At 32.7% G+C, this 12,988-nt stretch overlaps 1 long non-coding RNA gene and 1 other non-coding gene across 3 annotated transcripts; both read left to right on the top strand.

Moving 5' to 3' along the window:
- Nucleotides 1-441: 441 nt before the first annotated feature.
- TRNAY-GUA (transfer RNA tyrosine (anticodon GUA)) lies at nt 442-535 on the top strand. Its single transcript has 2 exons — nt 442-478; nt 500-535. It is a non-coding gene; the product is annotated as a tRNA-Tyr (tRNA).
- Nucleotides 536-8,734: 8,199 nt separating this feature from the next.
- LOC131640240 (uncharacterized) lies at nt 8,735-12,017 on the top strand. 2 transcript variants are annotated; one of them, XR_009295193.1, is made up of 4 exons: nt 8,735-9,070; nt 9,192-9,248; nt 9,346-9,440; nt 10,678-12,017. It is a non-coding gene; the product is annotated as an uncharacterized LOC131640240 (long non-coding RNA). The 2 variants fall into 2 exon arrangements; XR_009295194.1 differs by having other exon boundaries at nt 9,158-9,248.
- The last annotated feature ends 971 nt before the right edge of the window (nt 12,018-12,988 follow it).

The raw sequence follows: 12,988 nt of genomic DNA, 5'->3' as shown, positions 1-12,988 counted from the left end.
TAGGGAATTATAGGGGAGAAGAAGAACACAAGAATTGGTTATAACTGCTATTCTTTCACTTTCTCTTAAAACAAGATTACAAGTTTACAAGAATAACAAATAACCTCTCTCACCCCAAATTAGGATTTGCAGCTTAGCAATGATGAGAGACTAGTATGCTATTTATAATAAAACCTAACATACTAACTAATGGGCTTTTTCCACAAGGCCCATTACACAAGTCAACTTAATAAACAAGCTAACTTAACAAATTAGGGTTTAAACACTAAAACCTAATTTAACATGCTAACAACCCTAGCATCTTCGACACAAGCATGTGAACAACCTTCGACTTCATGCTTAACCCTGTCGAACCAAGAAGCTACCCTTCGGCCATACTAGAGTTCGATCCAAAATCTCACATATACTATTAATAACTTATGTTTCAAATGAATTGCAACACCGACCTTAGCTCAGTTGGTAGAGCGGAGGACTGTAGTTGCTACAAAACCAAATAGGAATCCTTAGGTCACTGGTTCGAATCCGGTAGGTCGGAAATATTTTTTCAACTTTTATTTTTTTAAATAACTATCTTAATATAATAATAATAATAATAATTACTTATTCATTGTTGTTCATTCATTCTTTCTTTTCATTACCTACAACCATACTAATCTCATTTCAATGTTTTTTTCACTCTTTCTTTTCTCTCATTCATTCCCTTCCATAATCACACACTCTAAAACCTTCATAAACCCTCATCACAACTTCACCCTCCAATTTCCCCCTCTTTTCTAATCACCAAAACCCAAAAAAACTTTTAAAAAAAACAAATTCAAACTCAAATAAGTCTTTGAACCAACCCATACAAACTCAAAAGTAACACTATTAAATGTTGTCTCTGATTATTTGGTTAGAAACCTTAATTCTAACTAAGGGGAAAACATTTTTTTTTTTAATATTACACAATTTTGGATAGAAATCTATACACACATTTTATGACAAAATACACATGTAATAGATACGTTGTTTACAACTAACTCAAAATTGGACACATCATTTATATCATACTAATCTAGGTTACCAGGCAATGACCCATGAGAAATTAATTTAATGCATAAGTAATATAGGAAGCAACCGACCCGGCGTAAACGAGTGTCATCTATATCTTCTTGTGTGATTGATGTCTCGTCGTTAAGCACTTATAATTTGAATAAAATTTAAATTAGGATAACACAACAACAACATTTAACTTTCAATCTCCATAACAACAACAACAATATAAGCATTTTACTAGTTAACAACAACATAAATTTACCTAACATAAATTAATTACATGCATATAGATAAAGTGATTACCTTAGCCCGTGAATCTCTAATGTCTCTAGAGACAATATCAACATATATTTCATTACATAATACATATATCTGTTTGGTTGTCTCTACATTTACAAACAATTTGTATACAGTGGTTAGTATACATAAAGCACAGGTAATACATTAGAGAAAATTTAGAGAATGTCACAAATAAGACCACTTACTTTTGGGAAAAATGATTTTTTTACTTTTTATTTCAATGACTTGTATCCATCCATAACTCTGCATGTTGGAAAAAAAATTATACTAATTAAAAATCATTCAAAAGTAAAGGTAATATTTTAGTATTTAAATAATACTACTTACACACTAGTAATTTCTTTCATCTTTGAATCAAAATTATAGTGTAACGAGCATAACATAACTAAACAATTTTCCTTGAGAAAAAAATTATTAGTTGCCATTGATCACTACATAAACATCTAGAATAATTAATAATGGCTAAAAACTAGAATATTAATTAAGAGAAAACACAAATTATATATAATTACGAATTGATAAATGATCATATGTAACAATCTATTTTCTCTGAAATTAACTTATTTTGTATTTGGATATCATTTGATAGACGTTGGATAAAATGAATATGGTATGAGTCCAAGAAACCATACTTTTGTAAATTTCCTAAACCAAAATTATTTTTACCTCAATCACATCCTGAGCCACACTTTCCCGCATCTCTTGAGTCAAACTCTCCCGCACCTCCTTGGTCACCCTTTCCCGCACCTCATTAGTCACCCTCTTCTGTACTTCCTAGGTCACACGCTTCTGCACCTCCTTGGTCGTTCTCTCTTACATCTCTATGATCACCCTCAACTGCACCTCTGGTGTCACTTTCTCCTGCACCTCTTGGGTCACACTCTACCGCATAGTCGCTCGCTCCATTTCTAATGTTTCCTCTATCTTTCCTTGCATCTTCTCCTCCAGCCCCTGATCTATTAGCCCTTCAATATATTTTTGCACCTTTCGTCACTCTTTGGTGATAATCTAAAATAATAACCTCAAAGTGATGCCTCGTCCAACACCACAGACACACCGACCATGCTTATTAGTTCAAATCGTTTCTACCACTATGTTATCGTTTCTACCACTATGTTATGGCGTCGTTGTGGAACAAAGACACCAACATTAGCTTTTTCAACTAGTGAATCCTACAACATAAAAAAAGTTCATTACCAAACTGAATTAACTACAGTTAATAATGTTAAAAAATATATACTAATGACTTCATATTTTAACATAATGGTCCATAGTGCCTTAAGCACTAGACCTATAATAAAAACATAGCGGTCCAGAATCCCTCCAATCACGAGGATAACCTCTATTCTTTCATAAAATTTCAAATAAAACAAAACAAACAGAGTAGTAGACCCTTTTCAAAAAAATGGTTAGAAGAGTAGTAATCTTAAGAAAATATATATTACATCTGAAGTGGAGTTACTGGAGTATAACCAAGTGAATTACATTGTGGTCTAACATTGAAAACAGGATGTTCTTATGATCAAGGACGTATTTGATGAAGTGCAAGACAAGCTACCGTAGAGTCCAAAAATTGTCACAGTTAAAATATGACTAAAAATGATTTCATAAAATATTTGTCACGATTATGTCATGGCAAAATAGGGCCCATATTTATTTTACAATAGTTGAACTATACCTAACCTACACCGAATTTTTAAAAATTTAAGATGAGTCTGCGATCATATAAACTTATATAAAATTCAATTAATACAAAATTGATGTGTAAATGAGATAGAAAGAAATATTTTAAAAATTATTTATTATAATTGCAATCTCTTGTCCTGCCAACCGTCCAAAATTTTGAGTAGTAAGTAAGGGTGTACATGAGTTGGTAAACCTAATAAATATGGTAAAATCCACCCAAACCGACAAAAAATGGCTTGGGTCGGGTTATTGGGTGAACACGATTTTCGAAAATGAAAAACCATTCAAAATAATTGGGTTATGGGTAAACCCACATGCAACACAAAAAACCCATGGGTTATTGCGTGACTATTTTTTTACTCTTTTATGTAATTTGTTGAGTGGCGACTTTGATGTCTTTAATCTTGATTGCTTCAATTACAGCCTTTTGAATATATTTTATTTTGCAACTAATGATTTAACTTATTTAGAATGTCACACTTTAATGTTCTTATGCTAGTTCTTGTAAGTTACTAGAATATTATGCAATTCTGGTATTATCGTAATGTACTTTTGCAAATATGGTTATGATGAATTTTATCGCGCATTTAGACATTTGATGCTTAAAAAAATAGCGATAATAGGTTAAACTATTTATTAAGAAAAAATGTGACATATCATATATAATTATATAAGAAAGAAAAATAGAAAAAAATTGGGTAATCCACTATCCAACCCAATTCAACCCATAAATTTGTGGTTTTACCCAAACCAATTCAATGATGTTGTGGCTGATGATTTAAGAGGGTTTCTTAATGCACCTCATAATCTTCTAACCCATCGTTCAAAAACACTATAACATGCCCTCAAGTTCTGGAGATATATCTTCGGACACACCAAACGTGTACTGAAACATCAATTTATCCATAGACGTATTTACGTGAAAATTTCAGAGGTATATTTCCAGAATATTACGAAGTAGAAAGAGAAAAACAAAAATGGAAAAACAAAAACTTGACAAAATGAAAATACAATTTATATCATAACATCAACAATACATAAGTGATTTTAACATAGATCAAACATTACACTTTAATTTTTTTGATTCTAAACGGAAAAAGGTTCTCCACATAGCCCTTAAATCATTTGTCGACTTCAACTCATAGTTGCTGAACTCAAGCTTCCATTCTTTGCCAACGAATGATGAGCGATAATCGATCTTCATAATTTTGCGATTGTCACCATATGGTAGAAGCTCCTATAGTGTGTATAGGGATGTACTTAGTGATTTTAAATTCTCTTGATGGTGTATCGCCGATAAAGTGAACATTTCCAACATGTCAAATGATGTTCATTCAGGTTAATTTATAATGGTATGAAACAATATGACAAGTGACCTATATTTATAGTACTTTATTCCAGAGATATATTTCTGGAACCTATCCTGGCATAATAGAACAAAAACAGAACATGACAGAAACATGTAATCAATGCAGATTTTTTTTGGCAAACTTCAAAATGTATATATAAGACATTATAACACATTAATACAATGTCACTTACAATAATTTGATAAATAACTACTTAAATGAACCGAAACAATTATCGCCGTCCAAATCTATAGCTATTGGTGGTACCCCCTTTGACTTTTGTTTATTTATGTCTCTTTCAATCTTGCTCAATTTGGTGAACTCTTGCATATCCTTTCAACAAATTGGTCAGACCAAGTATTGACTTTGGTTGTATAATGAATTGTCCACTCCGGTGATGTAAATGGTATAAGGCATCCCGATTTCAAATAAACTTAAGCAAAATGTCATAGATTAGAAACCACCCAACACAGATAATTCAATCATCTGGATTTGGAGGTGGAGCAGTGCGGAGTGAAAAAAAGTTTCCGAGAAACCGTATCTCGTAAGATCAATACATAGTCTCATACACACTTTCTATGAGATGACCCATTTCAGTTAAGCTCATCTGTTTATCTTTCGGTGCAGGTCTACTAATGCAAGGAACAAGAGAGTGATAAATTGCTTCAACTTTTTCTTTATTCTCGAATAGATCTGAGTATAATTATTTATTTCTCCTTAACTCTTGGATAAGAGTATGAAGGACAAGTGTGTGATCCTCTTCTCCTTTACCAAGTAAAGTAGAAACAACTCGAAAACTGTAGTTACCGTAACCCATGACATTGACGACCCGTTCAATAAAATTGTACATAAAATCCTACATCTCCTCAATGAATGTGATTTTTGTGGAGGTGGTGAAGGAGGTGGTTTGCTAATGCGAGCTCCTTTGAAAACACTTTTCTGAGATTTCAGAGTTGGTGAATTGGGAAAAAGTTTCTCAACGTGTTCAAAATATGATGCACTTTGCATCGTTGAATTGTCACTCGGTGTAGGTTTGACTTTCTTAGGTGCTCCTTTTGTTTTTACCAGTTGAGAGGGTGGTTTCAAGTCTATGGTCTTAGAAAATGAAATCTTCCTTAATTTCTCTTTGATGTTGAGTTTCGTGTTGTCATCGACTTAAAAAATCTTTCTTATATTGATTGCCATTCAGTCAAGATGGAGATATTTGATTTACCGTCTTTCATGACACCATCATCATCAAAATTGAGCCTCTTCCAATGACTGCATACTTTTTCCATTCATGTCGGGCAATCAAGTTTCACCTTCTTAGATATAACATAAGCACACTAGAGACAATAAGTTCTCACAAATGTGCAACCACACTTTGATCTATCGAAACCTAAATTATCAGCTTGTTTGGCTTCGTGAAAAATATAATTCAAAGCTGATCAAGATTTGTTGTCGACCAACTGTGAATATAGAGTATTGTATTTGAAACTGTGTTCCAACACTATAATACTACGACCAAATGATGTTTGTATCTCATTATGCTGGTTTTGTATCATTTGGTTCACAGAATCCTAATCAGCACACAAATCACCCTTGTTATTTCTCAACCAATTCTTCAAACAAGCATGAGCAGACTTAACTTGGTTTGTTGTTGTATTTCCAATGTGTCTAACCTAATCAGTACAAGACCATACAATCTTCTCCTTTACCTGGTCCAAAATTGTACTTTTAACATATTTCAATAAAATGAGATATTTCTTGCACACCTTTCTGAAATGTATAACAACATCAACATATAGCTCTTTTGTAGAAGCATTTATTATAACATTCCATGCATCCATAAATTTCTTCATAATAATGCCCGCCTGACCATTTTCCATTATTGATCTCTATCTGTTTTGTCCCTACTGCGAGTTTAACCCGACTTCTCACATTCTTTGTAATATGACACCTTCAAAGTAATGCATAAGAAATATGAAATATATTCGCAATCAAATTCATTAAGGTGGTATTGCGGTCGCTAACAATGACTTTCGACATTTATTCTTGGTCCTTCAATATTGACCAACACACCTCTAAAGCCCAAACAAAGTTATCTTCTTTATGCAAAACGAACATAATAAGTCTTCTCAATAGACGTAACAACAATAATTTATAATAATGGAAGTGTTTACTTGTTAGTCTTATACGTTTAATCAATTATGAGCATAGTGAGATACGTGTTGAACAACTTTATGGAATCAAGATGATTCCAAAATATATCTCTTACTGTTACTCCATCCTCGCATCTCTGGTGCCTAGATACGTAAGTGTTATCATCTAGAAGTTTCATGAGGTGTTGCATTTCGATTTTATCCCCCATAAGCGCTAATTTGTATTGATAGCGCCTGTTGTACACTTGCTTGATATTTGCGATATTCCTCAGTCTTTCACGCTTCAAGGTTTCAAGTATATTTTTGGGTTGCAGCAAATTCAATGCCACGTCAGAAACACATTCCTTCTCCTCCAGCAAGAGGCGACATGCAATTGGATGACCGACTAATTTTTCACATAAATCATGGTTATGTATACCAGAAATCACATTAAACCATTTATTATTTGCCAACCGGTAACCACGCAACTTAAATGGACACTCACATTTTCTTAAACCAATATCTTCTCGTTTGAAATACCAGAGATGAGGTATATATTTTCCAATTCTTTCGCATGCCAATTTCACAAATGCATTTCTTCTATCCGAACCATTATCGGACCTTCTGATCACAACACCAAACCCCAATTTGGATGCCTTAGTACGAATCCATTGCACCATATGACCATGAAATTCATACTCTTGTTCATTTAAAAATGGTTCCCAATATCTACCACCTTCACTACTACAGGTGAAGCATCCTGAGACACAATAGATTTGGGGACAGTATCAGGATGCACCATACCTAATGAAAACAAAAACACAAAATACTAAGAAACATCCAACTCATTTAGCTCTTTTTGATTTGATGAAACACAATAATGGAGATTTGGAGTGAAAAACTTGATTAAGAATGAATGAGTTTTTGAAGAGGATTTAAGGAAAAATGGAAATGAACTCTAATCATGCAAGTTCCTGTTTTTAACAATTTCACATTTGATTTTTCCGGAAATACATATCTAAAATAATATGATATTTAAAAGTGACAACATTCTTAATTACTGCTTAAATATACGAGAAGTAAATCTCTGAATTTCTCCTTATAATGGTTAATTCACAATTGATCATAAATTTATTTAGTTATGAATATAGTCGATTTTTATAAAAATAAAACTATTTAATAAAGAGTTATGAATTTGTTATGGGGTGGTTTTATAAGGTTAAGATTAAATCTGCATTTGAAACGAGATCCCAACCATTCATTACCATTAACCCATCATAGACCACATCTCACTTGATCACACACTTTCTTCGTTTTTTTTAGGGGTGGCAAAATGTATGCATTGGATGGATTTGGATTGGATTGTTAATGGATGGATCAAAACGATCCATTAATCCATTAACAATCCATTAAACTTTCTTTTGAAAAATCCAATCCAATCCATCCACCAAGGAATATAATCCATCCAATCCATCCATTAAGGTATTTCTAATGGATGGATATTCATCCATCCGTCCGTAAAATTAACTTAAATATTTTATTTTTATAATTTTTCAATTAATTTTACAAAAACAATTTTTTTATGAAACTTTTTTTAAAATTTTTAAATCATAAATATTTATATCTGTATCTAATTCTAAATCAACCAACGTCTTAATTAACTTTACTTTTTAATTAACTTTCTAATACTAACTTCTCCATTAACTAATTCTATTAAAAAGAAAATTAACACAATGCATACCAGTTACACTAATTTAACGTAAATGACAGTAAATTAAATAAATTCAATGAGAAAACAAGCCACTCTCTACATATTAAATTAAATGTACATAGTATATTGTAGTATACTAGTATATAAAATAGTAAAATTGTTGATAAAGAAACAAGTTTTATGTCCTGATCTCATGTTTACATCACAAACAACAAATTTTTTTTTTTAATATTATGATACAGGAAAGAAAATCAATGGCTGTAAATATTGTGAGAAACAAAAATGTTAAGAAATTGTTTAATTTTAGATTTTTCATGTATTTTAGTAAAAAATTAATACAATAAATAATAAGCTAAAATCCAATTGATTTATAAAGTGAGATGGATGGATTGAATCCATCCATGTAGTTTAATGGATGGATTGGATTAATCCATTAAATTTACTTTTTGTTAAATGAATGGATTGGATGGATAAACTATTGAATGGATTTGATGGATATTCTCTTAATGGATTTTATTGCCACCCTAGTTTTTTTCTTCTTCATCTTTCTTTCCGGTGACACCGATCTTTTTCATCCTCGGAGCGCCGCCGCCTCTTACCCTGTCGTCACCGTCTCCGCGATTATTTTTCGAAATGGAGCACCGCCTGCTTCTTCAATGAACCACCTCTATTTTGTGATTACCTTGCATTGACAATTATGCTTAGTACAAAGTAATTTTCACTTTGTACATATAGTCGTATGAGTTTTCTTTGCTCTTGTGCAGTTTCAGGTATGGTAGGTTTATCTGTAGGAGAAGAATGGTTCTTGTGATGGTAGAAAAAGATGACTTTATCGACCTATCTATGTTGAAACTGGAGTCATTCCTCAGGTAGTAGTGCTTTCATGATTTTCCAACTTTGTAGAGAAGAATGTCTGTGTCAACGCATAACATTGAAACAATTCTTGCTTTAAATAGTTTTAATTCGCACACTTGATGAACTTCATGGTAGGCAAATGGTTCGGCAAGAGTCAGAATTGGTGCTACTGAAGTCATTGCCAGTGTGAAGGTTTGTTAAAATATTGAGATTGGTCTCTTCTTTCATATTCTTTTGCTTAATAAGTTTTTCTTTTACTAATAATGATATCTTGGCTACACAAGTGCAGGCTGAACTTGGAAAACCAAGCTTAATGCAACCTGACAAAGGGAAAGTCTTGATATATATATTGATGGTCGTTCGACTGCAGAGCCAGTTTTTGAGGTTGCTTATTATCTTTGTTGCCTCTCTTCCTCCCTTTTTACTTTTATCTAATAATTATAGTTATCCATAAAGGTGTTAACATTGATAGCAAAACAAATAAATCAATTGATAGAACTTTGCCCGTTTTCCTTCTATTTCTATTTAATCTTTATTATATATACCATATATAGTATAAATTTAAAAAATGGATGCAATTCCACAGGAACAGTGGATGCCTCTAGAAACTAGAAGGAAAAACATCAAAGTGAAGAAAAATGCAAGAAAATATATCTTGCGTTTTTCATTCACTTCCTCCACATATTCCCTTTTGATTCTTAGTTTAAACCTTTCAAGTTTGAGGCATATGGCTAATTTGGTCTTCAAGTTCTTCCTTATCCTCCCTCTTTCGTATGGATGTCAACGCCTATCATCGCTCCCTTTCCAATGTCGGTTTCCTATGCCAGGACCATATTACCAAGGAGATAACTTTTTGATTGATTCTCTTTGGCACTGATTGGCAATTGCTGCCTTTGGGTCCATAGCTTCACAATAATCCTTTCTTCTTTTCACTTAACCAATTAATACTTGAAAATTAAGATTCTGTAAAATTCCAATTCCTCCCAAAATTCTCTAGAGTAAGTGGCCAGAGTTCTACATTGGGCTCTTGCGTAAGGAATGGCGTAGTTGAGAGGGGGATAATCCATATTCTGAATTCAACAAGTACTCCGATGGAACTGTAAAATGATAGTGCATAGTTCGTACTCATTACATGGTTTCCGAAAAAAGCTAAGCTAGTAATTGTAACTAATACAAACTATATATAGCATATAGTAAAGATACACAATCTGCATTTTAGAAAATTAAACCAAAGTAAACTCGACTGATAGGTAAATGAGATTGTTTAGAGAAATATACTTTTGATACATACTGTTCATATCTCATTCTTGTGATCTGCGTCCTGTCTTTCAGTAATTACATGCAAACTATTACACTCGAGAACAGGATTCAATTCTTTCATAATAACTAAAATGTTCAAATATTATATTTTTGAGTATTATACACTGGATTCAATTGCACAATAAATTCCAGGAGTTGTAATATTATTTCTAATTAATTAAATACCTGGAAAATTTCATTATCATTATCATCAATTCTTTTGCATGACTTGTTTTTATATTATTCTTGAATTTTTATTACCTTTTAGTACCTCAGTATTATTAATTTAATTTGGTGTTCTATATCTTTGGTATGTGTATAGGGTCGAGGGCTCGATCGTTTATCAGTAGCAAACCTGTCAAATTCTCTTCAACACTGTCTCTTGGGTGCGAAAAGTGGAGCAGGTCTATCTTCCTCCTAATGCATAGATTATGCTTACTCATGCTTTTTCCCCATGTTCTTGCTTATGGATCTTGTTTTCTTTTTAGTCACGACGGTGATATCTTAAATCTATCGTTAGAATTATCTGGAAATGCCCCAATGCAGCTTTACTCTTTCGGCTTAGTGTTGAAAATCATACGATTAGTTGGGAATTGGAAAAAATTGTTGACTTGAAGTTGGTAAGAAATAAGCACAAGTATGTGAAGAGGTGAATTTGAAAAAGTTCCACATTGGAGGGATACCACACTTTATTAGCGCTTATACATGTAGGTTGGCCAAAGAATAGTGTGTCCCCTGGGGTATGCGGGACAAGCAATTTTGTGAAAGAGGGAGGACGCACCGTCATAAACCATCACACGCACAAGTAGTAATCGTATAGTTGAACTGAGTTGTTTTGTCTTGGAGGCGTCGAGATTGATCGTCTCTGCCTTGCACAATTTAGGACAGTGCCGCGAAATATCTTAAAGAGAGTAGTGACCCAGTCCGCAACTCGACTTGGTAATTTCTTCACCAGACAATTTTTTCAAAACTGTAAAACAAACACTTAGTGATCACTAGGGTGTGTTGTACACTATAGTTTTTTAAGTGTTTGACTGCAAAAGTTTTTGTAGTTGTAGCTTTTGCTAAATAAATAGGATTGTATTTCATAAATTTTTGTCTTTTGAACTGTGCAGACTGAACTTTAGCTCTAAGATGGTTGTTTAGTATCATCCAATGTTAACCTTTGGCATGAGCATTGTCCATACTTATGCTAGAGATGTAATAAAGCTATTGATGAGCCTCAACCCTCTCTAAGTTTTTGGAACACAGACACCAATCCATCCGGCCACTCATTGAAAACCGAAGATAATATTCAAACTATCGTCATCTCTAGCATTGCATGTTGAATATTTTGACACTGTAATCCACTGACATAGTATCTAAAAAGAAAAGTCCAAGTTGCCAATGATAAAAATGAAGAAAGTATCTTTGATTTAAGAACAAAAAAAGGCATGTCCTTAATTTGATCTTGATTCCCATCTTCCACTTGTTCCCCACTTTCCTGATTCATATATTGAATTCCCTAAGCACAAGTATCTTTATCTTCTGTCCTTTTACAAGATATATTCCTCACCAAGAGTCTACACTACACCAAACACTTTTCCTCCTACTTATAACCTTCTATCTTGGTTATTGTTTTCTCATCATACCATAATAGCTCCATTTTTGTAAACTAAGTTGTTCTTGTTGTTGCTGAAATGGGATCAACTTGGACTCCAAGGCAAAACAAACAGTTCGAAAGAGCTTTGGCTGTATACGACAGAGAAACTCCAGATAGGTGGCAGAATGTTGCTAACATGGTTGGAAAATCAATTGAAGATGTTAAAAGACATTATGAGATCCTCAAAGAAGATGTTAGGCGCATTGAACATGGTCAAGTTGCATTCCCTTACAGAACAAACAATAACTGACACTAAGGTATATATAATTTCACATATCTTTTTTGAATAAATTCTTGTATGATCTTTGAACCACTGTGATTCATTCTCTCATTCATTGCAGGTTCTTAATCCAGAATTCGACAAAGTTGAAGACTCGCGATGATATCGACAGTTAATTAATAAGTAAAATAAAATGAAAAGTAGTATGAACAGCAGTGAAGAAAAAAATAGTCCAACTTCAATGCAAGCTTCTAATTATGTCCATGTATTTATCTGAAATGTCCATGTATTTACATTTTTTTGGTGTTGAAGCAATGCATTTACTAATTGTGTAAACCAGTATTAATTAATCTATAATTTATGAAGAAATATTTATTTGTCTATCTACTACTTCCTTTTTCATTAGCTAATTTTTTGGGTCAAATATATATAAAATGTATACATTAAATATTACTATTGAGGGAGTATTATTTTGTTGACTAAGAGAGGGAGTATCTAATACTTACTATTATAGAAAGTTAAGAATATGCATGACTACAAAAGACATCACTACAAAAGTTACTTCCATTATAGCAAGTTAATTACGGTTAAAATAACGGCATATTATTTTGGTACAACATGACGGTATTATTATTTCTTACAACAATATATTCTTGCAGCTAAACCTTTGCAAATTTTACGCTAATTCTCTTCCTCTTTTTTTATTCGTCTATAAACTAACACACGTTTTTTGTGATCAGAGGTGATAGACGGGAATTTTTGTGATTAGAG

The sequence above is a fragment of the Vicia villosa genome, linkage group LG1 (assembly GCF_029867415.1).
Source record: "Vicia villosa cultivar HV-30 ecotype Madison, WI linkage group LG1, Vvil1.0, whole genome shotgun sequence".
Lineage (NCBI taxonomy): Eukaryota > Viridiplantae > Streptophyta > Magnoliopsida > Fabales > Fabaceae > Vicia > Vicia villosa.
Note: the sequence above shows the minus strand (reverse complement) of the source record. Positions and strands in the feature narration are given on the sequence as shown.